The sequence below is a fragment of the Triticum dicoccoides genome, chromosome 5A (assembly GCF_002162155.2).
Source record: "Triticum dicoccoides isolate Atlit2015 ecotype Zavitan chromosome 5A, WEW_v2.0, whole genome shotgun sequence".
In the NCBI taxonomy this organism is placed as follows: Eukaryota; Viridiplantae; Streptophyta; class Magnoliopsida; order Poales; family Poaceae; genus Triticum; species Triticum dicoccoides.
In genome coordinates this window covers 421,201,683-421,229,557 of record NC_041388.1, presented here as the reverse complement: position 1 = coordinate 421,229,557, position 27,875 = coordinate 421,201,683, and the positions used below count along the sequence as shown (strand labels likewise).

The window sequence follows — 27,875 nt, the reverse complement described above, 5'->3', positions numbered from 1 at the left end:
AGGTGAACTTTGCTCAGTTTGGAACTAACTTGAGTGACCTACCACTTTTGCCTCCCTATGAATAATTTGCGCACATAAAGAGTTGGTAATGTTGCCTTCTTATTTTGGGTGTGTGTGCATGCATCTACTGCCTGGTAAGCTGGTCACCATTTCCGTTCGAACTGTGAGGCACTGACAATGTTGTTTGGCTCTCCGTCAATTCAGTTCCCTCTCCATTGCTGTTTTGATCTCCTTGTTCTTCCATTTTCTTCTTTTCCTGCCCAGGTCTAGATTCATTTTGGTCATCCCGTTTGTTCCCTGCATTTTGTTGACGTTTTTTATAGCGGCTCATCAGCATGGCTACTAAAAGGGAACCGGTTGTCACAATTCCAGATATGAGGAATAATCCCCCACAACTTTCGAAGTTGATAGTGCCTGAACCATCAGGCATGTCATCATTTTCATGGCTATTTTGACCTATCCATTTCTTTTCAAACTGATTGATAGTATCTCCTCCGGTTATGTTGAGTATTGCAGTCGACATTTCAGGACGTAGCGGAGAATTCTTGGGAAGCGCCTAATCAGCAAAGAGATCATTGTCATAAGGCGCACATGGTAACATATAATGTTCCAATGACAATTTCATACAATAGTAGGTGGTCAATATGATGGTGCTATTATTTAAACAAACAACACTCAAATGCAAATACTATTTTATTTGGGAAAAGGAGATAGAGAAGCACCTAAAATGTCTAAAAGTAAACCAAACCAACATATATTATTTCTCACAATCCACTAGAATTCCAAACAGAGCATTAATGTGATCAATTGCAAATACCAGTTCATGTTGATGTTTCTGATGTAAAGGTATGGATCTATGTTGTGGTTCTCCAAGCCTCTTGTATATAAGTTATCGTGTATAGTACTCCCTCCGTCCCAAAATTCTTGTCGTAGATTTGTCAAGATACGGATGTATCTAACACTAAAACTTAACTAGATACATCCGTGTTTAGAAAAATCTAAGACAAGAATTTTGGGACGGGGGGAGTAGTTAGATTTATAAAAAGTGATATTGTGTTACTTCTGTTATTTATTTCATCGTCTGGCCTTTTTTACTAGAGCTACTTGCAGCAATTTCTTATCCTAAAATTGCATCATTCCACTCGGAGATACATTTATTCACTTTTGCTATTAGATAACCATACCAACCATTTTTGTTATCCTAAAATTATTTTGAAACTGCAATCTTATGGTGACATGATAGGTAGAATTAAAGGAAACATATAATCATATCATTTGCGTGGCTCACTAGCAATCTTTTCAAGAGAATAGTGAGTGTAGTTAAACTTACAAATGCAAACCCGCACTCTTGTAAATAGGCCTCACCATTGTGTAACCTTTGTTGTACTTTGTGAGAAACAATTTAATATATGGGACTTCGAGTACAACCGCAGCAATGCTTCCGTTAGAAAGAGCACTATAGAAATCATCAGGTGTAGCATAGCCCTTGATCTTTGATGTATCAAAACCAATCTCCACCAGTAGACCATCTATATAGGAACCTTGGTGGAACCCTACATATTCTCAATTCTTCTGGAGTTCATGAACATCAGTCACTGTTGGTGAAAGCTGCTGTACAGTAAGCATTGCTGCAGAGCTTGTTGTATAACTTGATGCAAGTACCAGAAGAACAACCATCCATACACGTAGAACAGTTCTAGCTAGAAAGTGTTCCAGCTCCTCCTCTGCAGAAATAACAATCAAGACTTTATTGAGGCACTAAAATTCTTATAAGCTCTGCAAAACACACCATTTCAATTTAATTAGGTGATCAACGCAATCCATATTGTCAGTTTCTAACTGATACAAACTAGGATTAGTTCATTTCCACACTCTGATTCTATACTGCCTTTGTTAAGCACTGTTAATTAGATAGATCTAAGTTATTTTGTGGAATTTTTAAAGATAAATTTAACTGGCTCATAGAGATGTTTATCCGGATCAATGTACTCTTGCATTAATCTTTCGAAGATTCTTCCTACTAGATGACTCATTGCGCCAATGGCGCAAAGGCCGAGGGAGAGCCAAGTATTGTGAGAATAGTTAGACACCCAAATCGAAAACCAAATGTGGCCAACACTCCCGCATCCTCTACTTGGAAGCCGCCTTTTCTCACCGGATCTAACATAGATACATGATTCTTCAAGAGCAAATTTCAGAGAAAATATAAAGCGAAGGCTTTAAGTTGTACTACTGAGACCATACCACCGTATCTTCATTTAGTTTCTTTGGAAATCTAAAGGTTTAAGAGGACAGTATATGTGAGAAGCTGTGAATCAACAACAAAAAACTAACCTAACTTCCAAACAAACATTTCAAGTTTGGAAGCCACAAAGAAGCCCATATCTCTCATTGTAGTGCAGGTACATGTCCTTAATCCTGCATCCATAACCCATAATTTTTCAGCACCCAAATCCACGAAATCCAACCGAAGGGAATCATGGCAGATACATGCGCAGTGGCTTACATCTCCGAGAAAGACTTCTTGGCATTTTTGTGCAGGTTGGACACAGCAATCCTCGCTGCGAGCTGCAGAAGAACCACACAGGCACCTTCCTTCACCTTGCCCTTGGGGAGGAGGGGGCAACACTTGCAGCGCCGCGACAAGGCCTCATTAGATAAACCTTTACTCTTGTAATCTACGTTGGTGAATCCACTGATACCTTCCTTTACCATATGCTCATTGAACCTTCAAAACAATATAAGTGGTCAGACCTATCAAGACTAACCGTTTCAAGTGACCAAAAAGAGAAATCAAAGCTAGCAGAAAAACAGATGATAGACATCCAAGAAAGAAACTTGTATGTACAGCCATGTCAATTGTTGCTTCAAAAGGCCAGTATTTCTCTGGAACTTCTTTCACCGCAAGCCCAATGTTTTTTCACACGACTACACGGCAATGTACTTGGGACAAAAGCAGGCCCAATAGAGTGCAATGAACATATCAAAGTCAAAGATGCCAACATATACGTAGGAAAACATGAAGTAATGATCTTGGATTAAATTTCATCCTAAAACCTGAACACGCATGTTGAATGTACCAAGTTGACAGTACGTCGCCAACGGCCATTTAATAGGTAAAAAACAAATTAGGTGAACGCTCACACTTATCTTACTACTTTATATTTCATCCTGACAATTAATAAAATCAAGCATCATCACTTTTATTGCCTCTTGCAGCAGGTTCATTCATCAGAATGTTACACACTGTATTTGTGTCTTATTTACTTATTAAGAAACCGTTCTCTTATCAAATTCTACAATTCTTTTGGTGATGTGAATTTTCAGGCCCCCACTGACTGTAACTACAACAGAACACAATTTTCTATTAGAGAAGAAGCATACAGAAACAATCATAGTTCAACAAAAATCTGTCGAAGCTACTGTTCGGCCGTTTTAATAGCAGGTAAAACTTTAGTTGTCAGGAGACCTTCATAGTGAGTCTTCTCCAAGTTCACATATTCAGTGGAAGAAACTACCATCAGTATATACATGCTACGGAAGATTGAGTGATCACTATTTGGAAGTACTTATAGCTAACTGGTGGCCTTGGATGGAACTAAATCGAAACAGCAAAAATAGTTGAATATCAATAAATTTAAGTACGTACCTAGCAGAAGCAAAGGTTGCTATTCTCCTTCGGAATTAACTGCAGTCTTTGTCTCCTGAGAAACATGCATTTTATCTGACAAAGCACACACCAACTAAACATGTGTTATCATAACAATATTCAGTTGTTGAACCCTCTGTGCATTGTGTCGACAGCAGATGGAATCGAAAAATACATCGTTGTAGTGACAACAAAAACTGCAGTCTAGTGTAGCATCTTAAGGAAAAACAGGCAAGAATAATATAGCATTGACCTTGCGATATTACTTGTATGCAGATTTTCTCGGAATCTCACTTCAGTAGCACCTATCCATCCATACATACATACACATATAGCATTGACCTTGCAATATACTTGTATGCCTTCGTTGCCTATACATACATACACATATTCAGTTGACGAAGCATGGTTTACTTTATACTACACACATGATCCTAAATCTGAGAAATTAGAAATAGCCTAGCCAAGCTACAACCTTTGAGCACATACCTTATTTTGCCTGATGGTGTGCAGTGTAATGGCCACGAACAGCAAGACCTGAACAAGAATACCGAACATGATTCACATCAAAAGGCCCTGCCCACCTATATAAGGAAGCAAGTGAAGGCAAGTTCAAAAGCAAGCATGAAAAGCCATACATGATAACCGAGCAAATATGTACAGTGTTCACTAATACATTTTCTTCAGAAAGGGGATGACCCTGGCCTCTGCATAAGTGATGCACACAGAAAGTATTCACTAATACATTACCAAACATTTTGTCGCTTCACATCCCTGTGGCAGACTCCAGGAACAGTATGAATATACGCAAGCCCCGTGAATAGCCGCCACCAATGTAGAATTGACTTAGAATAGTTGCACAATGGCAGGCACACATTTCACATTTATTCACTGGCAATTCAAAAACCTGATAGGTGTAAAGCTTGACGTAGATAAGTGGCATCCCCTGTTTGGCATTACTGTAGTTCTTAAGCATACGGTAGAGTGTCTCCAGGACATACTCCATGACAAGGTTCAGAAACAGCTCATCTCTACTTGTGGTTGAGAAGAAGCAGTGCTTGAGGGAGAACAACATTGGAATGGTTAATCAAATGCATAAGCTGCAGCTCCCGGTTCTTGGACCGTCGGTCCTGCAGTACCTTCTTAATGGCCACCGTCTCCCCAGTTTCCAAGAATTTAGCCTACACATGCATCCATTTCGCTAAACATCAGGCTGGTAATCAACAACACAAACAGAGCAAAACAATGGTTAGAGCAATCACCTGAAAGACGATGCCAAATGAAGTGCCCACAACGCGTTAATAAGCTAACCGTTAAGGATAGGACGCGAATTCTGAATGAGATGACTGTGAGGTTGCCAAATCTGCTACTGCTTGAACAACTATAATTGTTATGATCAAAATCAGCATCTTAAGCTCCGTTGAGGATAGGACGTGAATTCTGAATGAGATGACTGTGAGGTTGCCAAATCTGCTACTGCTTGAACAACTATAATTGTTATGATCAAAATCAGCATCTTTTGCAACTAATGCAGAGGGTGAATTTCTCTGCACACAAAAAAGGCTTTGCAGATTCAGTATAGTTGATACAACCAAAATGCATTATCTGATTTCCTCAAGATCCCGTTATAGACCTGAAAATGTCAACCGTGAAATGATTGTTACCTCATATTCAGATAGTGAAAAGTTCAGGATCTACTGTTCTTAAACTATTCTCCATTCTCAACCCTCATGATCCAACCCACCAACATCACTTCATATTCTAAGTCATGGCAAGGGTGAAGGAGTGTTTTGTTGGCTGTTCCAAGTTTCCACCTAAGCAAGAAAAAATGACAAAAAAGTAGGAATATTGGCTACATGAACACTTTGCTGCCATTCTTGGAATTGCAATGGACAAATAAAGCATTCGAGGTAATCAATCAAAACCTTTTCAAACGTGACAAACTCACCCATAAAAAGAGACATACTGACAAAAGCATCCTCATTGAAAGCCTTCGAAGTATCCGTGGAAGAAAACTAATATTCAGTATTGCTTTGGTTATAGTAATGCCGTCAATCACATGCCAGAAATATGAAAATGGATAAGCTCTTGCTAGAGGTGCTTCGTTAAGGTTTGTACGGCTATAGAACACTTCTTACATAATCAAAAGTAAACCAACAGCTGATAGCAAACCAAGAGCTATTTATTCTCCTACGAATTAAAGAAGGGATAATTGAAATTATAAAAAAAATGGAAACTACCCAACATCATGCATCACTGCAAGACAGTACAAATTTCACACTCTAAATCTAATCAAAACTAAAAACCATATATCATATGGATAAATGCCAGCATTTAGAATCACATATTTGTTCTTCATCTTTTCTTTCTCAGATCTGCACATGCCATGTTCAGGAAAATAACAAATTAGGGGCCAATAACGTGAGTAAGAGAGGGGGAGGGGGGGCAGGAGGAGGAGGTAGAGGCAAACACTTAACAACCTCGAGCTGCTGGTGCTCCTCTTCCTCTGTGCAGCCCTCATCTCCAGAGCCGTCGACGCCATGGGAGGGCTCCTCCGCCTAGGGCCGCGTGCCGGCCCGTCTGCGCATCGGGGAATCGTCGGATCCGCCCGACCCGGATCCAGGCACAACGAGGGTCACCGGAGGAGCGGCGAGCCGAGCTCGGGACGGGCCTCCATGGTGGCCTCCTAGCAGCGGGGTTCGTCTGCGTGGGAGAGAGATGGGTGAGGGAGTAGGGGAGGAGAGGAGAGAGGGCGGTGGCGCAGGGGCTCACCATAGCCGCGGGTGTCCACGGCGGTCACCGCCGCCGTTGCCTCCCTTTGCCCTCGAGTGGAGCGCCGCCGCCTGCGCGCACCGGCCGGCCTGCACCTGATCTAAGGGGAGGTGGGTGCGCGGTGGAGCAGTAGAGGGTGGGTACTGGGTGGTGACGGCTAGGGTTGAGAGGGAGGAGACGGGAGAGAGGGAGGAGAGGGGAGGAGGCGATGGCGGAGGCGGAGGCGAGGGGAAAGTGGAAAAGAGAGAGGAGGGAAGATGGGGGCGCTCGGGACTCATCTCTCCAAGCGCTGCTACAGTAACCCGCGAAAAAAAGGAGACGTGGCCACAGCCGCTAGTTGGCCGCATTCCCTCATCCTTTATATGTTCAACTAGATGACTCGTTGCGCCAATGGCGCAAAGGCCGAGGGAGAGCCAAGTATTGTGAGAATAGTTAGACACCCAAATCGAAAACCAAATGTGGCCAACACTCCCGCATCCTCTACTTGGAAGCCGCCTTTTCTCACCGGATCTAACATAGATACATGATTCTTCAAGAGCAAATTTCAGAGAAAATATAAAGAGAAGGCTTTAAGTTGTACTACTGAGACCATACCACCGTATCTTCATTTAGTTTCTTTGGAAATCTAAAGGTTTAAGAGGACAGTATATGTGAGAAGCTGTGAATCAACAACAAAAAACTAACCTAACTTCCAAACAAACATTTCAAGTTTGGAAGCCACAAAGAAGCCCATATCTCTCATTGTAGTGCAGGTACATGTCCTTAATCCTGCATCCATAACCCATAATTTTTCAGCACCCAAATCCACGAAATCCAACCGAAGGGAATCATGGCAGATACATGCGCAGTGGCTTACATCTCCGAGAAAGACTTCTTGGCATTTTTGTGCAGGTTGGACACAGCAATCCTCGCTGCGAGCTGCAGAAGAACCACACAGGCACCTTCCTTCACCTTGCCCTTGGGGAGGAGGGGGCAACACTTGCAGCGCCGCGACAAGGCCTCATTAGATAAACCTTTACTCTTGTAATCTACGTTGGTGAATCCACTGATACCTTCCTTTACCATATGCTCATTGAACCTTCAAAACAATATAAGTGGTCAGACCTATCAAGACTAACCGTTTCAAGTGACCAAAAAGAGAAATCAAAGCTAGCAGAAAAACAGATGATAGACATCCAAGAAAGAAACTTGTATGTACAGCCATGTCAATTGTTGCTTCAAAAGGCCAGTATTTCTCTGGAACTTCTTTCACCGCAAGCCCAATGTTTTTTCACACGACTACACGGCAATGTACTTGGGACAAAAGCAGGCCCAATAGAGTGCAATGAACATATCAAAGTCAAAGATGCCAACATATACGTAGGAAAACATGAAGTAATGATCTTGGATTAAATTTCATCCTAAAACCTGAACACGCATGTTGAATGTACCAAGTTGACAGTACGTCGCCAACGGCCATTTAATAGGTAAAAAACAAATTAGGTGAACGCTCACACTTATCTTACTACTTTATATTTCATCCTGACAATTAATAAAATCAAGCATCATCACTTTTATTGCCTCTTGCAGCAGGTTCATTCATCAGAATGTTACACACTGTATTTGTGTCTTATTTACTTATTAAGAAACCGTTCTCTTATCAAATTCTACAATTCTTTTGGTGATGTGAATTTTCAGGCCCCCACTGACTGTAACTACAACAGAACACAATTTTCTATTAGAGAAGAAGCATACAGAAACAATCATAGTTCAACAAAAATCTGTCGAAGCTACTGTTCGGCCGTTTTAATAGCAGGTAAAACTTTAGTTGTCAGGAGACCTTCATAGTGAGTCTTCTCCAAGTTCACATATTCAGTGGAAGAAACTACCATCAGTATATACATGCTACGGAAGATTGAGTGATCACTATTTGGAAGTACTTATAGCTAACTGGTGGCCTTGGATGGAACTAAATCGAAACAGCAAAAATAGTTGAATATCAATAAATTTAAGTACGTACCTAGCAGAAGCAAAGGTTGCTATTCTCCTTCGGAATTAACTGCAGTCTTTGTCTCCTGAGAAACATGCATTTTATCTGACAAAGCACACACCAACTAAACATGTGTTATCATAACAATATTCAGTTGTTGAACCCTCTGTGCATTGTGTCGACAGCAGATGGAATCGAAAAATACATCGTTGTAGTGACAACAAAAACTGCAGTCTAGTGTAGCATCTTAAGGAAAAACAGGCAAGAATAATATAGCATTGACCTTGCGATATTACTTGTATGCAGATTTTCTCGGAATCTCACTTCAGTAGCACCTATCCATCCATACATACATACACATATAGCATTGACCTTGCAATATACTTGTATGCCTTCGTTGCCTATACATACATACACATATTCAGTTGACGAAGCATGGTTTACTTTATACTACACACATGATCCTAAATCTGAGAAATTAGAAATAGCCTAGCCAAGCTACAACCTTTGAGCACATACCTTATTTTGCCTGATGGTGTGCAGTGTAATGGCCACGAACAGCAAGACCTGAACAAGAATACCGAACATGATTCACATCAAAAGGCCCTGCCCACCTATATAAGGAAGCAAGTGAAGGCAAGTTCAAAAGCAAGCATGAAAAGCCATACATGATAACCGAGCAAATATGTACAGTGTTCACTAATACATTTTCTTCAGAAAGGGGATGACCCTGGCCTCTGCATAAGTGATGCACACAGAAAGTATTCACTAATACATTACCAAACATTTTGTCGCTTCACATCCCTGTGGCAGACTCCAGGAACAGTATGAATATACGCAAGCCCCGTGAATAGCCGCCACCAATGTAGAATTGACTTAGAATAGTTGCACAATGGCAGGCACACATTTCACATTTATTCACTGGCAATTCAAAAACCTGATAGGTGTAAAGCTTGACGTAGATAAGTGGCATCCCCTGTTTGGCATTACTGTAGTTCTTAAGCATACGGTAGAGTGTCTCCAGGACATACTCCATGACAAGGTTCAGAAACAGCTCATCTCTACTTGTGGTTGAGAAGAAGCAGTGCTTGAGGGAGAACAACATTGGAATGGTTAATCAAATGCATAAGCTGCAGCTCCCGGTTCTTGGACCGTCGGTCCTGCAGTACCTTCTTAATGGCCACCGTCTCCCCAGTTTCCAAGAATTTAGCCTACACATGCATCCATTTCGCTAAACATCAGGCTGGTAATCAACAACACAAACAGAGCAAAACAATGGTTAGAGCAATCACCTGAAAGACGATGCCAAATGAAGTGCCCACAACGCGTTAATAAGCTAACCGTTAAGGATAGGACGCGAATTCTGAATGAGATGACTGTGAGGTTGCCAAATCTGCTACTGCTTGAACAACTATAATTGTTATGATCAAAATCAGCATCTTAAGCTCCGTTGAGGATAGGACGTGAATTCTGAATGAGATGACTGTGAGGTTGCCAAATCTGCTACTGCTTGAACAACTATAATTGTTATGATCAAAATCAGCATCTTTTGCAACTAATGCAGAGGGTGAATTTCTCTGCACACAAAAAAGGCTTTGCAGATTCAGTATAGTTGATACAACCAAAATGCATTATCTGATTTCCTCAAGATCCCGTTATAGACCTGAAAATGTCAACCGTGAAATGATTGTTACCTCATATTCAGATAGTGAAAAGTTCAGCATCTATTGTTCTTAAACTATTCTCCATTCTCAACCCTCATGATCCAACCCGCCAACATCACTTTATATTGTAAGTCATGGCAAGGGTGAAGGAGTGTTTTGTTGGCTGTTCCAAGTTTCCAACTAAGCAAGAAAAAATGACAAAAAAGTAGGAATATTGGCTACATGAACACTTTGCTGCCATTCTTGGAATTGCAATGGACAAATAAAGCATTCGAGGTAATCAATCAAAACCTTTTCAAACGTGACAAACTCACCCATAAAAAGAGACATACTGACAAAAGCATCCTCATTGAAAGCCTTCGAAGTATCCGTGGAAGAAAACTAATATTCAGTATTGCTTTGGTTATAGTAATGCCGTCAATCACATGCCAGAAATATGAAAATGGATAAGCTCTTGCTAGAGGTGCTTCGTCAAGGTTTGTACGGCTATAGAACACTTATTACATAATCAAAAGTAAACCAACAGCTGATAGCAAACCAAGAGCTATTTATTCTCCTACGAATTAAAGAAGGGATAATTGAAATTATTAAAAAAAAAGGAAACTACCCAACATCATGCATCACTGCAAGACAGTACAAATTTCACACTCTAAATCTAATCAAAACTAAAAACCATATATCATATGGATAAATGCCAGCATTTAGAATCACATATTTGTTCTTAAACTTTTCTTTCTCAGATCTGCACATGCCATGTTCAGGAAAATAACAAAGTAGGGGCAAATAACGTGAGTAAGAGAGGGGGAGGGGGCAGGAGGAGGAGGTAGAGGCAAACACTTAACAACCTCGAGCTGCTGGTGCTCCTCTTCCTCTGTGCAGCCCTCATCTCCAGAGCCGTCGGCGCCATGGGAGGGCTCCTCCGCCTAGGGCCGCGTGCCGGCCCGCCTGCGCGTCGGGGAATCGTCGGATCCGCCTGACCCGGATCCAGGCACAACGAGGGTCACCGGAGGAGCGGCGAGCCAAGCTCGGGACGGGCCTCCATGGTGGCCTCCTAGCAGCGGGGTTCGTCTGCGTGGGAGAGAGATGGGTGAGGGAGTAGGGGAGGAAAGAAGAGAGGGCGGTGGCGCAGGGGCTCACCATAGCCGCGGGTGTCCACGGCGGCCACCGCCGCCGTTGCCTCCCTTTGCCCTCGAGTGGAGCGCTGCCGCCTGCGCGCACCGGCGGGCCTGCACTATAGAACACTTCTTACATAATCAAAAGTAAACCAACAGCTGATAGCAAACCAAGAGCTATTTATTCTCCTACGAATTAAAGAAGGGATAATTGAAATTATAAAAAAATGGAAACTACCCAACATCATGCATCACTGCAAGACAGTACAAATTTCACACTCTAAATCTAATCAAAACTAAAAACCATATATCATATGGATAAATGCCAGCATTTAGTATCACATATTTGTTCTTCATCTTTTCTTTCTCAGATCTGCACATGCCATGTTCAGGAAAATAACAAATTAGGGGCCAATAACGTGAGTAAGAGAGGGGGAGGGGGGCAGGAGGAGGAGGTAGAGGCAAACACTTAACAACCTCGAGCTGCTGGTGCTCCTCTTCCTCTGTGCAGCCCTCATCTCCAGAGCCGTCGGCGCCATGGGAGGGCTCCTCCGCCTAGGGCCGCGTGCCGGCCCGCCTGCGCGTCGGGGAATCGTCGGATCCGCCCGACCCGGATCCAGGCACAACGAGGGTCACCGGAGGAGCGGCGAGCCGAGCTCGGGACGGGCCTCCATGGTGGCCTCCTAGCAGCGGGGTTCGTCTACGTGGGAGAGAGATGGGTGAGGGAGTAGGGGAGGAGAGGAGAGAGGGCGGTGGTGCAGGGGCTCACCATAGCCGCGGGTGTCCACGGCGGCCACCGCCGCCGTTGCCTTCCTTTGCCCTCGAGTGGAGCGCCGCCGCCTGCGCGCACCGGCCGGCCTGCACCTGATCCAAGGGGAGGTGGGTGCGCGGTGGAGCAGTAGAGGGTGGGTACTGGGTGGTGACGGCTAGGGTTGAGAGGGAGGAGACGGGAGAGAGGAAGGAGAGGGGAGGAGGCGATGGCGGAGGCGGAGGCGAGGGGGAAGTGGAAAAGAGAGAGGAGGGAAGATGGGGGCGCTCGGGACTCATCTCTCCAAGCGCTGCTACAGTAACCCGCGAAAAAAAGGAGACGTGGCCACAGCCGCTAGTTGGCCGCATTCCCTCATCCTTTATATGTTCAACTAGATGACCAGTTGCGCCAATGGCGCAAAGGCCGAGAGTAAGCCATGTATTGAAAAAATGTACATTAATATTATTCGGGCACATATTGAAACATATGAAAATAAGTATTTATTGCTGGTAGATAGATGCTTAGTGATGATACATAATGTTCTAAGAAGCTTACGATTAATTATTTACAATGTTATTAGCAAAGAAAGTAGATAGTCACATATAGGCGCTATGAAGTGATAAATATTAAACAAAGTCATCGCTGTATGTTTGACCATGACGCAAAAAGCGAGAGCGAGCCAAGCATTCAAAGCATGTGTATGAGATTGATTTAGAATCAACTTAAAATACTTATATTCCATTACACGAAAGCTTGATGCTTGAAAGAAAATATTCAGATCACTTGGTGATAGCATACATTGGCTTTACAAAACAGGCTATATTAGCATAGATGAATGGTGCATATAGTGCTTGCCCGTTAACCGCTCGAGTCTTGTACCCGCCGTTGGCAGGAAGGAAAGAACCTACGACCCAGACGGACGAACAACCTAGCCGCACACTGCAAACATGATCAGAGGCCTATAGAGGAACAAAAGAATCAAGCGACTGTGTATAAAACAATAAGCAGATGGTACACTTTATTAATTATTTTTCTAGCTGTTTTTCCTTTATCACCAAGCAGCACGTATTAGTTGGGTAAACAATAACCAGGTGGTACATTTGATATTGGAACCCCCATACATTTATTATCTCTACTCATTTAAAGAACTAACCCGAGCAGGCATTGCAAGACTATTAAGAATCGGTATGAAACTAAGAAAAGTGGGCATCCTCTGTAAACATGGATATCGACCAATGGCATATGAGCACACAATCACCCAGGAAGAAAACCACCAAGACAAGCATAAGTAATCAAGAACACATTTTTTTTCTAACAAGATCTGAAGGAAAACCCATACAAAGCACGACAAGCATAATAAGGTGAACCCCGAAACACATAGACAGGCAACCTAGCCGCACAAATGCAGGAGTTCACGGCCTATATTATCAAGAAGTAATAACCCAAGGCAATCTGAGTAGACCTAACCTTGTTGGTTAACGGCATGGTCGAACGAACCAACAAAGAACCTGCACAGGCAGAGAAACATGCAATGCAAAATGTTTCAGCTCACAGGCATTTCATCGAACAGGAGACGGCATGAAAGATATTACCACATCTTGCAAGAATATAAGGGAAAGAAACCCCACATTAGCTTAGGAAAACCAAATGTGGCCGAGACTGCCGCATCCTCTGCTTAGGCGACATCCAGCAGAGCATAGTGCAGAACTGCAGATTCAGAACATGCAGATCATGTTAAGTTAAATACCCGTATATATGTGCAAATATATCACTTCTAAATTTCACCAGTAAGTCATGACAACAGTTTGGCATTAACAATAGTGTAAAAAAATAGCAGGAAGCATACTTAGTTAATCGAATACATCACAAGCTTCAATTGCTGAAACAAATAGTCCAATGATCAAATTCAAGAGAAGTAATTTGGGTTTCTGTATTAATAGATATCATTGAAGGAGCTGATGGTAGCAATTAAAAAAGTCATCATAAACCTGTCTGGAAAGCTGAATTAAAGCTTTGAAGCAATGGGTGCCAATAGCATGAAGTAAAGAAAAAAAACTTGAGGCGGGCTCAGGATAATCTTCGAAATTTTTAGTAATCATCTGGCCAGACCGAACAATCAAACAAGGTTGTAATTCCTACCTCAACGGTACACTGGAAAACAGCCTCGAATATACGAGGCGCATCATCAAGCATTTCAGCTTTGTACCTTCAGTATAAATACAAAGATTAGAAATGATGTACAATAACATCAGAGTATTAAGTATTAACAATAAATAACTGGATATGGAACCTAGATGACTGAGAGAAGAATCTTCATACAGACTACCACTCACTACTTAGAGAACATTTTAGTTCCCAGCTAGAGAAAAAAAATGGGTATCAAATTCAAGGCAATACTTTTTTTGCTTTAAGAGAAACTGGCCAATGTTCTGATATTGTGCCAGAAGTAATCGGACCAATGTACTGATATGTGCTAAGATTTCTTGAGCGAATGTGACTGGTGAGGAGCAAGTGTGTGCTGCTCTGAACCTTTTTGCTTTACAAAAGAGAAACTGGCCTGCACTTTCCCACTGCATGGACATATAATATTTAGTGCTGGTACAAGGGTTTGTTGCTGCTGACTGATAGAAATTCAGGCACAAGCGGTGGTGATCTTAGTGGGAACAATCAAAACAGAAGCAGCAAATGAATCCTAGTAGACCCATGTCAGAATAATATATTTGCAATAGAATTTAGCATGTTAATTCTGTAGATAAATGCAGCAGAGACACATGTATATTCGACGGCAATGGGTCTTGCACGCATTGCATGAAGGGAAGGGAACGAGCCGGCTTAACCAACAGAACGAATGTGTGTAGCCTGCATCGTACCTTGCGATAGAGCTCGTATCCGGCCTTGATCCTGACGTCTTGGCCCTTTCTGAAGTCGAGTATGGTCTAGGCGAACTCGACGGCGCCGCTCTTCCTCTTCTGCAGGCAGGCAGGAACAGAGGAACGACAAGGTTCAGGTTTAGGTACAGGTAATACAAAATCAAGATGGTTATGGCCATGAAGGCAAATGCTGATGGTTGGGGGAATGGGCAGTGATTCTACTGTACCAGCTTGAAGTTCTTCTCTGCGAGAAGGCGGCCCTTGATGTTGAGGCCGAGGAGGCCGTCATCGGTGAATGAGACGGCCGGGGCCCGAAGCAGCCGCTCCCGCCTCTGTGGTCTCGCGCCCGAGCGGCACCTCTTCGCAGCTCAACGCCGCAACCACCGCTCCTCTCGCCTCTTCGCAGGTCGACGCCCGCATCCGTCGCTCCCATGCCTCGATCCAACCCTGCATCAGCCGCTCCCCCGCCTCAAGCCAGTGCCACCGTCGCTGGGAAGCTCGCCTCCACACCCGGGGCGGACGAGGGGTCAATACTATAATGCTGAAAATGCATGTAGATCAACAAAACTGCACTGCAACCACATATACACAACACTGAAATTGTGTGAGCATCTAGAACTATGTTAGTCTATCTCTGCCTGGACCATTTTCTCGACCATCATTCCTACAGACCAGACATACACAACACTGAAAACTTCACTACAACATCATTTCTCTCCTATTGATATACAATAAATATGGGGGGGAATTTCTATAGAAAGAAAGGTTGGTCTGCTCAAACATGATCTACCTTCTCCACTGTACCATCTCTGCCTGGACCACTGTGAAAAGGGGAAGGAAATAAGATCACCTAGTCTTGTCGAAGTCAGGGGGCGTGTGGGTCTGTATGAGACGCAGTCCGTCGAGCTCCCCTCTCCTTCCTTTAGCTGCTAGTCACCAGAAGCGGGGGGGCGGCAAGCTCAGGTTGAGAACGATGGCCGGCAGCACCGCCTCCATGAGGGTCGGTCAGACGGAGCTGCGGCGTCATCCCGCAGGACGTAAATAGAGGCGGCAGCGGCGGCGAGCACGGAGAGAGGAGTCGGAGCGGCGGCAGCGGCGAGGACGGAGGAAGGAGTCGAAGAGGCACTCATTAGCTCGTCGTCACCTCGCATCGGTCGAGCCACCGCCGGGATGCCCGGATCTCCTCTTCCTCCTCCAGATCCTGCCTCCCTCCTCTTCCTCCAGATCCGGGGCAGGCGGCGCGGGGAGGAAAGAGACGGCTGGGGCGAGATTTAGGGTTAGATGAGGGAACGGGGATGGAGGAGAAAGAGGACGGGCACGGGGCTCACCACGGCCGTCGAGCGCGTCCCTCGCGCGGTGCGGTGATTTTTTCCTCGCGTGGTGCGCTGCATCCTGGCTGTTTTTTTTCACGCGCGGGGCGATGCGGTGGTTTTTTTCCTCGCGTGGTGCGGTGCGCTCGAGGCATCGGTTGTGACTAGGAGTCTAGGAGGCTTTATATGTTAGATTTTGATATGGTGCAACATATGCTTTGTCTATGCAACTGAAATACTTGTTCAAAATTGTAAAGAGATCTAAGAAACTGTAATGTTTACTCAACTCTGTTCACAAATGGAGAATATTGTAATCGCCAATTGTTTGAGTGATAGGGGACCATGAACATGTTCATTGCCATTTAGATACTCCAGCAGCCAGACAGCAACTCCCGTGTATATAAAGAATATGATGCTTCCAAACCACATCTCAATGCTCAATGGTTTCAAGAAAAGCCACATATCCGTATTCACTTTTTCCTTGAATGGAACAATCATCCCTACTCCGGATTCTGTGTATGGTACGGTGAAGTCGACATACAGTGATCTATTGTATCTTATAGTAATGTCTGCAACAGCTATGTCGTATTCCTGCAATGCCATTAGCCAGATTTATATATTTAAGCAAAGAAAAGGAACATCCACTTGATAATATTCATTACACAGTATAAGCTCAGTTGTTAAACAAACAGAAATATTTTAGCAAGCAATATACTTTTGATTTTCTTTGCTTTGAGAAAAAAATAGAGCGAGACTTTCAGGTTGACATCATTTTGTCTATAAAATGATATAATTGCAACCTGAAAGCAGAACAAATACTGGATGGAGATGCAAAGACAATTAATTCATTGAAAATGTTTAAACTACCAGAGTTTTTTTCTTAACAATGAAATGTATGCAACTTCAATTGCCGTTTATACAATATTTCTTACCCCACGATAGACTTGATAAACAAAATCACTGTAGCTCCCCGAAGTTTTTGTACCAGCTGTGTCAAAATTTAGGTACTCATAAGAAAATGGATGATGTAGCCTCTTTACTGCCTCCTCAAATATGCCAATTACCAGTCCACTCGCTGTTGTTACATTTGCGGCAGGATTTTTATATGTGTTTATAAACTTTGGATTTTCGCTCGAGCACACACCAACTCTAAGCTTCTTACCAACCGTAGGAATTCCCCAGCCCATTGGTATTTCGGTGGACTCTCCTGGCCAAATTACAGGATTTAGGTCAGGCATTGAGTCCGGTCCTGTCTTTTCGAAGTATTCTTGCTTTAACTGCCGTGAAAGTCCACTATTCATAGTCCAAAACCCGATTTCTCTACAACCTCTCCCAACCACGTTTATTATTTGGAACACAGAAACTTTAAGTTGTCTGCCTGTAAGGTCAAAGTCACCACTTAAACCTCTGAATTTGTTTTATACGACCGCCTTTAAGAGTTCAGGACCCTTAGTGGAAATAACCATTGATTCCAAGCATGTGGAGTTTTTAATGGACCATGGTTGCTTATTTCTGGCACCGGATATCCCAACATTTTCTGCTGCTTGTGCCAATGCCCATACCGTATCATAGCCCCATAGTCCAAAAATGCTTAGTTTATTAAAGGGTGACTCCTCCGGGTTATCGTGTTGGTACATTCTGTTCCACCTTATGGATAAGTTGTCAAGTTCTTGTGATCTGGGAACATAATATCTTACTCCTAGCACACCATTCATTGCCTCAATGACACTTGGATTGAGTGAGTCGATGATGTTTGCCACTCCATTTGTGGCGATCCACACAAATCCCTTGTTCATCATCCCTACCTCTTTTGCCTTGGTAAAAAGAAGGGAAGTCGTAGTGGATGACATATGAACAATAAATACCCTTGTTTGTATTGCCATCAACCCATTGAGTTCTTGCACAATGTTCTCATTTGTTGCCGCTGAAGGGATGACACTGCAATGTGCAATGTGGGCATCAATTTCATGAAGTGCATCAATGAGGTATGGTAGAATGCCTCTCCCATAGTCAGTGTCCTCATATATTGCCACCACTTCTCTCCATCCATAGGCTTGTACAAGCGAGGCAATGCTATTCACCTGAGCTGAGTCATCCAGTGTTGCTCGTACAAAATACGGCCTACTATCAGAAGTGAGAGAGGGATTTGTTGTTGTGAATGATACTATGGGGACTTGGGTTAAATTCCCAAGATTTGATATGAACACAGCTTCTGATGATTTCTGGGGACCAATGATGGCTTGCACTTTGTATTTCTCCAGTAACTCAATAGCTGTCAGAAGGGAAAATGAAAGAAAGTGATGGTCAGATAATATATGTGGAATAATCTTTAGTACTCAACATCATAACTGGTTCTTTCGAAGATTTGAAAAAGGTTAAGAAAATATAGTTTTGGACTTTCTTGTTATATTAGTCAATACTCTAATTTACATTCTTGCATCTATGCTTCCTCATAATAAATAGCCAAGTGATGCCACAAGAAGATAGTATATGGCAAAAAACACAAGTGTGCAAGGAGATACAATATTTAACCTCTTAGTGGGTACATACTTACATATATATTAAAATTATAAGGGTAACAATGTAATGCTATGGGGAGATTAAGAAGATTGCGTTCAGAAGTTTGCCACAAAAAAGAGATTGTGTTCACTAGAAATATGAACCCACCCATTAAGAAATGCCGGAGATGAGTTTCTGAGGTATTCTAACTCTTAGCTAACCTAGAAGGAATATTATGAGTACAATTTACTCGTTCCATTGCAAAATGTAATGTGTCATTTGTTTCGTGAAAGACAAAGCTTGTGCCTCGACACAATAATAGTAAGAACTTGTGTCTATCACTATGTCTCATTTGACGGCGTTCTAGCTTCTTGTGGATGTCGGGTACCATGTATTCCGACTCACTAATTTTGACCCTGATAGTAATTCCAAATTACAAAATACAATCACAAGAAATCACATTATAATACAAATCTGAATTCCAATTGCATCGAGTTTATATAACATAGCCCACGTATTATTGGATTAATTTTGGTCAGTGCATGCATTTGGACACCTAGCTTTCTGTGGCAGACAATGAAATTCTTACAGCTCCTTTCGAAGAAAATGAGGTTTGGGAGGCTATCTCTCAAATGAAACATAATAAAACACCTGTAGAAGATGGATTTTTGAGTTTTACCAAGTAATGTGGGAGGTAATCAAAGATGAAGTGATGGATTTATTCCATGCATTTCATAGCAGTGACTTACCACTATATACTCTCAACTTTGGGGGTAAATGAGTTTATTCCAAATTATAGGCCACACGAATTCAACAATTGGTCACATTTGCCTGCTAAATGTGAGTTTCAAAGTATACAGGTAGGTGACCAAAAAGAAAGAAAGAACATATCCTTTTGTGGATTACGTGGTTCGTCCAATCCAAATGGCGTTCATGAAGGGCAGAAACATTCTTGAAGGGGTTCTAATTCAGCATAAGATTGTTCATGAGCTCCATCAAAAAAGTTGGGAGGAGTAGTTTTTTAAAATTTACGTTGAGGAGATGTATTGAAAATTCAAGTGGCATGTTCTTCTTCAAACCCTTCACATGAAAGGATTTTCACCTCTTTGGTGAAAGTGGTTGGAATCATATCTGCTGGAAGTTTTGGTATCGAAGTTAACAATAATTTAGGGATATAGTTCCAAATAAAGAGAGGCCTTCGTTTGGGAGGATCTTTCTCCCTGCATGAGCCAAGTTAGAGGATCTTATGAATGGGATGGTGCTTCATCTACTGGATGACATGTAGTTTTTTTACAGTACTCGGATGTGAAGGAAATATGCCCTAGAGGCAATAATAAAGTTGATATTTATATTTATTTATATCATGATAAATGTTTATTATTCATGCTAGAATTGTATTAACTGGAAACTTAGTACATGTGTGAATACATAGACAAGCAGACTGTTACTAGTATGCCTCTACTTGACTAGCTCGTTAATCAAAGATGGTTAAATTTCCTAGCCATAGACATGAGTTGTCATTTGATGAACAGGATCACATCATTAGAAAATGATGTGATTGACTTGACCCATCCGTTAGCTTAGCACTATGATCGTTTAGTTTATTGCTATTGCTTTCTCCATAACTTATACACGTTCCTATGACTATGAGATTATGCAACTCCTGAATACCGAAGGAACACTTAATGTGCTATCAAACGTCACAACGTAACTGGGTGATTATAAAGATGCTCTACATGTGTCTCCGATGGTGTTTGTTGAGTTGGCATAGATCGAAATTAGGATTTGTCACTCCGATTGTCGGAGAGGTATCTCTGGGCCCTCTCGATAATGCACAAGCCTTGCAAGAAATGTGACTAATGAGTTAGTTATGGGATGATGCATTATGGAACAAGTAAAGAGACTTGCCAGTAACGAGATTGAACTAGGTATTGAGATACCGACGATCGAATCTCGGGCAAGTAACATACCGATGACAAAGGGAGCAACGTATGTTGTTATGCGGTTTGACCGATAAAGATCTTCGTAGAATATGTAGGAGCCAATATGAGCAACCAGGTTCCGCTATTGGTTATTGACCGGAAGTGAGTCTCGATCATGTCTACATAGTTCTCGAACCCGTAGGGTCTGCACGCTTAACGTTCGATGACGATCGGTATTATGAGTTTATGTGTTTTGATGTACCGAAGGTTGTTCGGAGTCCCGGATGTGATCACAGACATGATGAGGAGTCTTGAAATGGTCGATACATAAAGATTGATATATTGGATGACTATATTTGGACACCGGATGAGTTCCGGAGGTCACCAGATATATATCGGAGTGCTAGAAGGGTTATCAGAACCACCGGATAAGTAATGGGCCTTATTGGGCCTAGGGGAGAGAGAAGGGGCTGCCAAGGGCTGGCCGCCCCCCCCCCCCAATGGGCCTAGTCCGAATTGTACTAGGGGAAGGGGCGGCGCCCCCTCCTTCCTTCTCTCCCCCCTCCTTCCTTCTTCTCCTAGTAGGACTAGGAAAGGGGGGGTCCTACTCCTACTAGGAGGAGGATTCCTCCCCCCTTGGCGCGCCTATGAGGGCCGGCCGGCCTCCCCCTTGCTCCTTTATATACGGGGGCAAGGGGGCACCCTAGGACACACAAGTTGACAATTGTCTCAGCCGTGTGCGGTGCCCTCCTCCACAGATTTCCACCTCGGTCATATTGTTGTAGTGCTTAGGCGAAGCCCTGCGTCGGTAACTTCATCATCACCGTCATCACGCCGTCGTGCTGACGAAACTCTCCCTCGGCCTCAGCTGGATCAAGAGTACGAGGGACGTCACCGAGCTGAACGTGTGCAGATCGCGGAGGTGTCGTATGTTCGGTACTTGATCAGTTGGATCGCAAAGACGTTCGACTACATCAACCGTATTTCATAACGCTTCCGCTTTCGGTCTATGAGGGTACGTAGACATACTCTCCCCCTCTCGTTGCTATGCATCTCCTAGATAGATCTTGCGTGATCGTAGGAAATTTTTTGAAATACTGCGTTTCCCAACAGGATGATACCATCCTATTTATGGATCATGACACTGAAAAAGCGAAGAAAACATGCACTGCTTGGCACATTCGAGAGTTTGTCTGGTTCAAAAGCACATTTTCCATAAAAGTGAGATCTTTTGCTCTGGCAAGGCGCATGAAACAGCTTATGAACACTAGCATGTTTAGATGTGAACAAGGTTCAGTTACATTTGGGTGTCTTAGAATCCCATATTCATGCGAATTGGCGGGAAATAGAGGAGCATCATGAAAAATGACAGGAGTGGGTATGCTAAGTCATGATGAATTTGGTTTTTAGCAGTTTGATGGCATTTTTCTTCCACGTCCCTAAAGGAGTGCTAAAATGGCTAGATTGTTTCTGGTCTAGATTCTACTGGCTAGTGGACAATCAAAAGAAAAAATGATGTCTCATCAAATGGATTTTGTTATGTAGGCCAAAAGATCAAGGTCCCCCTCCCCTACATCCAAGATATTGCAACAAAACATGTCAGTCTCTTAGCAAAATGGATGTTTAGAACGAATCAGTGAGGATGGTATGTGTGACATGAAATTAACTTTTTTGTACGGAAAAAACGTCCAATATTTGGCTTGAGATCAAAGATTGATCTCAAGTGAGATTCTAATAGGATATTTGGCTGATACACGTCACTCAACTAGCAATATCAATGACTTTAAAACATGTAAAGGGTAGAAAATACCTCGATTGCTTTGGTTGTGATCACAATGAACCAAAATGTAGATGACCAGGATAACTTATGTGATGGTTGCATAACTTATGTGATTATCATAGGGATATCTAGTTCTAAGACGACCATGATACCTTTAGATGAAATTTGCACAAAAATGATCAAGTATACAACTTTGTAACACTAGATGACACCCCACGCGTTGCTGCGGGAATTTGTAGTATAAGATAGGTATAGGTTGTATAGGTTGTATAGTGAGAAATAATGATATGGAATTTGTAGTACTAAATAGGTATTTGTAGTACCTTTTATGGGATTTTTGGTACTAAATATATGCTTTTTGAACCTTTTATGGAATGTTATGCGAAGTCGGTTCTTAAAAGAGAAGTCAAGAAGTTTTTTGTATTACAAAGCGTCTCTCCATATTTGCTTAATTCGTCAAAACAGAATAGAAGGAACACATAGTTTGATAAGATTTTACTTAAAATAATTCAATATAATACAATTTGATCGTCTATTAGAAGTGCATTGCAGAAAAAAGGAAATATCATCCTAATTCATTAGCCTTGAGGTGTAATGCACTAAATGGGTATTAGGTTCTACCTAATATCCATTTAGGCTAATACCCTTGAGTAATGAGAATTTTCTTTTCCCCCGCAAAAAAATGGGTATTAGGTCGAGTTGTCCACCATTTTTCATTTTGAGAGAATAACCGAAGGTGTAAAAAAAGGCATGGTTTCTTGAGTAGGACAACATATACACTCCATTTTGTGACACATTTTTTAATAGGCTGCCAACCGGCATAGAACAATTAAAGCAAATGATGATCATAACGGGACATACTTGATCCTCTCAGCAAGCAGGAACCTTTTAGGCTATGAGTGTCATCAAACCAGAACAATCATATAGTGATATTGTAACGACAGAAAAGAATTATTCTTACACATTTCAAGAGATGCTATAGGTTTGAAGACATAATATCCCAATTGCTCAGCCTTATAGAAGATTCTTTGATTGTAATTATACATTTATACATTCACATGCTTGAAACTGAAAATCAGTTACTATTCCAGCGTCCATCTCAAAGCAAACAAAATCAGATAAACAATAATTAGAGCTCCTTGCCTTCTTCTTTTGGATGCAATACTCAAGCCTCCGGATGCCGAGCAGCAATCAAACGAAACCTTTGGTTCTGAACACGTACAGTAGAAGAACAATAATGTCACTGAAATAATACCTTCAGGAAAGAACATACTGGAGATGAACTGCATTGTCATATGCTCTGATTTTGCAAATCAATCATAAGTAAGCAAAAAAATACCAATATGATTCATACTAGTGTGTGTGTGTGTGTGTGTGTGTGTGTGTGTGTGTGAGAGAGAGAGAGAGAGAGAGAGAGAGAGAGAGAGAGAGAGAGATGCAGGACTGGAATTGCAAGTAGTACAGGTAAGTGGCTGGTTGCATGTTGATTAGTGATGTGGATAGGCTGCATGTCAAGAGAAATGAGATATTAGGGATGAACTATTTAGGTATTATAGATTTCGATATCCCATCCAAAACCGACAATTGTGGAACTGAAAATCCCGCTAGTAACCAAAATATTCATATGGTATATGTGCATGGGCGTTAGTAACCAAAGGTAATCTTCTTACATGAATTTGGCAAGGGACAGCTAAATGTAGCTTTTGAAGTGATGACAAATCAATCCGATATGGGAAACGTTTTCCGCCGACAGACCGGCTGAACGCTCGGCCGGTCACTCACGAGAGCCGCAGGATGGATTGCAATGATACGATACACAGCGCGCCGCTCTACCCAGGAAATTTCTCGCCCAACTAGTACTATCCTTTTCCTTTTCCTTCGGTGTTCCTTCCCCACCACTCACTCCCAATCTCTCACAGAGGCATGGCTGCCACAAAGCTATTGCGTTGCTTCCACCGTCCTCCTCCTCTATACCCAGTTCCTCGCTGCTGACCCACCGGCAAGGCTGGATGCGGGGCGCTGCCGGTGCTTGGTGTTGGTCGTTCAGGTGGCGCGCGGCAGGAGCGGGGAGACTATGTGCTGCGCGCGGCCGGGACGGTGCTGCCGCAAGCCTGCGGAATCGCGAGCGACGGGGAGCGCTAAGATCAACTACCCCAGGGGTTGCTGGAACCACTTCATTTTTTGCTGGAACCACTTCATTTTTTGCTGAAGCCCTTTTTTTGATTTTGCTGCAATTGATAGGTTGGTGGTGCCGTCGCTGCCATGGCTTCTTTTGCTACATCAATTTTTTGATGGAACCTTTTTTTATATTTTCTGCAATTGATAGGTTGGCGGTGCCGTCGCTGCTATGACTTCTTTTGCTACATCAATTTTTTGCTGGAACCACATCGATTTTTGCTGGAACCAGCTCTTGACTTTGCTGCATTAGGCGAAGATGGTGGTGGGCTGCGATGGCAGTGCCCGCCATGTTTTATTTTTGTTGGAATCACTTAAGATTTTTGTTGGAACCCTTTTTCTTTTTTGCTACAAATCGAGAGGAGGTTGCCGTCATTTTTTGCTACAATTTTGTTTTTTGCTGGAATCATATATGATATTGGCTGGAACCGTATTTGATTTTTGCTGGAACCAGCATTTGATTTTCCTGTAGTAGGCGAAGATGCGCTCCGGCGGCGATGAATGGTGGCACCATGTTTTATTGCTGGAACCACCTAAGATCTTTGCTGGAACCCCTTCTCTATTTTGCTACAAATCGAGAACATGTTGTTATCGCTATCACGATTTTTGCTACAATTTTGTTTTTTGCTAAAACCATATTTGATTTTGCTGGAAGTAGCAATCGTTTTTGCTACAACCAGCCGAAGCAGAGCTGGAACCGTTACGGCGAGGCTGCACCCGGGCACGACAGCATCGACAATGGGAGTGTCCACCGGAGTTGCAAGCAGGCGGAGCGAGGTAGACGGAGGCAGAGGAGAAGGCAGAGGCAGGAGGGCTCATCGGGTGGCAGAGGCGAAGTCGGGACAAAGTCAATCCGGTGCGGGGCGAGGTGGACAAAACGGGAACGGCAGATCGAACGGTTATAATCGCTGAAATCGGGCGGTTGTGCATTAACCGGTCCAAATTGGGCCGGTCGTCCGCCGCCTAGTACTCGCCATCCGATATATGCTTTTTTTATTGTCATTTCGCTCATGCCAGGTGGCGTGTTGTCCAGGTCAAATGTATCTAACTTATCATTGGTCAAAGGGGTTGCTAGTATGTTTGGTAATTGGTTGAGGGGCTATCAAATATACGTATTGGCTCGGTACCTCGTCTATTCTTCAACGACATGAGGCCAGAAAGCTAGTGCTGGCGGCAATGCATGCAACTGTGTGGAGGAGTTATTTTTTCAACATGGGTGAGAACTTAAGGTCTGTTTGTTTTGGCTTTTGCTTATGTTTTTGTAGATTTTTCCACTTTGGCAAAAAACCAAAAAAGCTCCTAAATATGTGTTTTTTTGCTTGGGCTTGTGGCTTATACTATCATTTAACATTATTGATTCATAAATGTGTAATACCTAGCATCCTAAATTTGTACCAGGTTTGTTTCTGTTTGCATGCTTGTATGTTGGTGGGTGTGTGCATCTATGATGCAGAGACTGAAAGTCGAATTTACGGCATCGTCTGAATGCATGGTTAAGTAAAAAAAAAGTAATACTCTCCTCTGTTCATAAATATAAGATATTTTGAATATTTCAATATGGATAAGATACAGACTAAAATGAATGAACAAATATACTAAAACATGTTTTTATAAATATGATTCAAAAAGAAGTTAAATTTTCTTACTTTCATTTCCAAGAAAACTTGCTAAACGAGAAATAGACTGGACTAAAACCAGGTAATAAATACCTTTATTTGGAACTGTATATGTCTAGTTTAAAAATATATAAGAGTACTTCTGAAATATATAGTTTCAAATAACGACAGAAATATAAGAGCATCTTCACTAGGCCCCAGGAAGCCTCCCAGGAGCACTTTTTCAGTGCCGGTGGTCGAAAAATGTTCCATTCATGCCCCCACGACGTCAATTAGCGCCGGATTTGGGGAAAAACCTGGCCGGCACTCCCACCCCAAACCCAGGATCCCGGGGGGCGGCTGGGGAAGGAGAGAGAGTGTTTTGCATGCAGTTGGGCCCGCCGTAAACCTCCCACTCCCTCTCTCCCCACTTTTCATCCGGGGTCCATCCACGTGCTTCTCTCTTCTCTTCTCCTTCTCTCCACCCAGGGACGGAGCAGGGCGGGCAGCGGGGCGAGAGGTGCGGGGTGCAGGCTAGGGGCACGGGGCCACGACGGACGGTGCGGGGAGGCGGCGGACGCCCTCGACCTCCTCGTCGTCTCCTCCGGCGACGCTGTGGGCGAGCGCGGGCGGCGAGGCCTGCTCTGGACGCAGCTTCTGGGCCGGCTCGGAGTGAGCAACAGCGGCTCATCAAACCACATCGACGAGGGAAGGCCTTAGCGGCAGCTTGCAGGCAGTGGTCGGGCGAGGATCGTGGCCGGCCTAGGCGAGGACCGCGGCAGCGGTAGCACGAGGCAGCACGGGGCGGGTCGCGTGCGGCAGATGCGGGCCGGCTCGCGGGCGCGAGCAGAGGCGACAGGGCAGTTGGCGCGGTGGACCGGCGAGCCGGCAGCTGGCTTCGCGGGCGGCGAACCGAGCCAGGGCGGCCCGAGGCCCGCGGAGCGCGAGGCAAACTGGCGTCGGCCTCAGGCGCAGAAGAGGCCTCGGCCGCCGTTCGAGTCAACGCGAGCTGGGACTCGGGGATGCGGTCGTGGATGGAGCAGGACAAGATGGGACGGCGGCTCGACCGCGGTGGAGGCCAGGCGGTCTCGCGGGCGGCCTCGGAGGCAGTTTGGCGGCGGAGGGCGAGCAAGCCGGCGTGGCGGGACGAGCTGCAGGGGCGCGCGGGCGCGGGGAGCAAGCCGGCGGGGGCGACATGGCAACGGCCGCGGCGAGCAGGCCGACGTGGTGGTGGTGGTGCGGTGGAGTGAGGGGGATGAGATGGCGCACGGGGGAAGAAGAAACAGAAGTGCTAGGTGGGGGGACGGCTGAAAGAATCTTCGTCCTCGATGTAAAATTTTCGTCGGTGCCTCTTTAAGAGGCCGAAAAAACGCCTCCTGAAGCACAACGGCTGGAGATGCTTTAAGCGTACTGTATATTTTCTCTTATATTTCTTTACCGAGGGAACATTGTAATAGAAACAAAGCCTTTTGGTTTTCCTGAATTCTGACAGACGCTCGTACCTGCTGATGCAGCCTGGACATAGCTGCCCATGGAGTCCCTAATATGGAGAACGAGCTTCGTGCTGTAGTTCCGGTGGACGGCGTAGAAATCTTGGACGGCCAGCAGAACGCTGGTCCGCGCCACTTTGCCCACCGGCGATCCCAGGTCTAGGATCACCCCGACGTGGAATCCATCTGCTTCGCCGGCGGTGGCGTTTCGTGCTACGGCAGCGAAATCGACGAGGAGTAGCAGGAAGAGGATGGCTGCGCGTGCTTTCCCCATTACACTTTTCTTGTGCTGAGATGCTGCTCATCGTACCCTCTCATAT

At 43.8% G+C, this 27,875-nt stretch overlaps 4 long non-coding RNA genes and 1 pseudogene across 20 annotated transcripts; all 5 read right to left on the bottom strand.

The window, feature by feature from the left end:
• Positions 1 to 143: 143 nt before the first annotated feature.
• On the bottom strand, positions 144 to 27,829 carry LOC119301986 (annotated as a pseudogene).
• Positions 2,110 to 4,419, bottom strand: LOC119301988. The gene is made up of 6 exons (XR_005147292.1): positions 4,288 to 4,419; positions 4,139 to 4,186; positions 3,903 to 4,020; positions 3,650 to 3,724; positions 2,507 to 2,728; positions 2,110 to 2,418 (listed from the first exon to the last, which is right to left on the bottom strand). It is a non-coding gene; the product is annotated as an uncharacterized LOC119301988 (long non-coding RNA).
• LOC119301987 lies at positions 4,581 to 9,288 on the bottom strand. Of its 10 annotated transcripts, none has more exons than XR_005147283.1 (10): positions 9,059 to 9,190; positions 8,910 to 8,957; positions 8,674 to 8,791; positions 8,421 to 8,495; positions 7,278 to 7,499; positions 6,422 to 7,189; positions 6,130 to 6,352; positions 5,314 to 5,463; positions 4,912 to 5,196; positions 4,581 to 4,830 (listed from the first exon to the last, which is right to left on the bottom strand). It is a non-coding gene; the product is annotated as an uncharacterized LOC119301987 (long non-coding RNA). The 10 variants fall into 10 exon arrangements; XR_005147289.1 differs by lacking the exon at positions 6,130 to 6,352 and adding an exon at positions 5,598 to 5,680 and having other exon boundaries at positions 7,106 to 7,189; XR_005147287.1 differs by lacking the exon at positions 5,314 to 5,463 and having other exon boundaries at positions 4,912 to 5,282; positions 8,910 to 9,004; positions 9,171 to 9,288.
• On the bottom strand, positions 9,352 to 12,478 carry LOC119301990. Of its 4 annotated transcripts, none has more exons than XR_005147301.1 (6): positions 11,936 to 12,478; positions 11,644 to 11,866; positions 11,192 to 11,280; positions 10,900 to 11,122; positions 9,683 to 9,967; positions 9,352 to 9,601 (listed from the first exon to the last, which is right to left on the bottom strand). It is a non-coding gene; the product is annotated as an uncharacterized LOC119301990 (long non-coding RNA). The 4 variants fall into 4 exon arrangements; XR_005147299.1 differs by having other exon boundaries at positions 9,683 to 10,053; positions 11,192 to 11,285; positions 11,936 to 12,475; XR_005147298.1 differs by having other exon boundaries at positions 9,683 to 10,053; positions 11,936 to 12,474.
• Positions 12,598 to 16,140, bottom strand: LOC119301989. Of its 5 annotated transcripts, none has more exons than XR_005147295.1 (5): positions 15,012 to 16,140; positions 14,785 to 14,883; positions 14,054 to 14,120; positions 13,382 to 13,621; positions 12,598 to 12,873 (listed from the first exon to the last, which is right to left on the bottom strand). It is a non-coding gene; the product is annotated as an uncharacterized LOC119301989 (long non-coding RNA). The 5 variants fall into 5 exon arrangements; XR_005147296.1 differs by having other exon boundaries at positions 12,598 to 12,842; XR_005147297.1 differs by having other exon boundaries at positions 12,598 to 13,422; positions 13,543 to 13,621; positions 15,012 to 16,138.
• Positions 27,830 to 27,875: the final 46 nt, after the last annotated feature.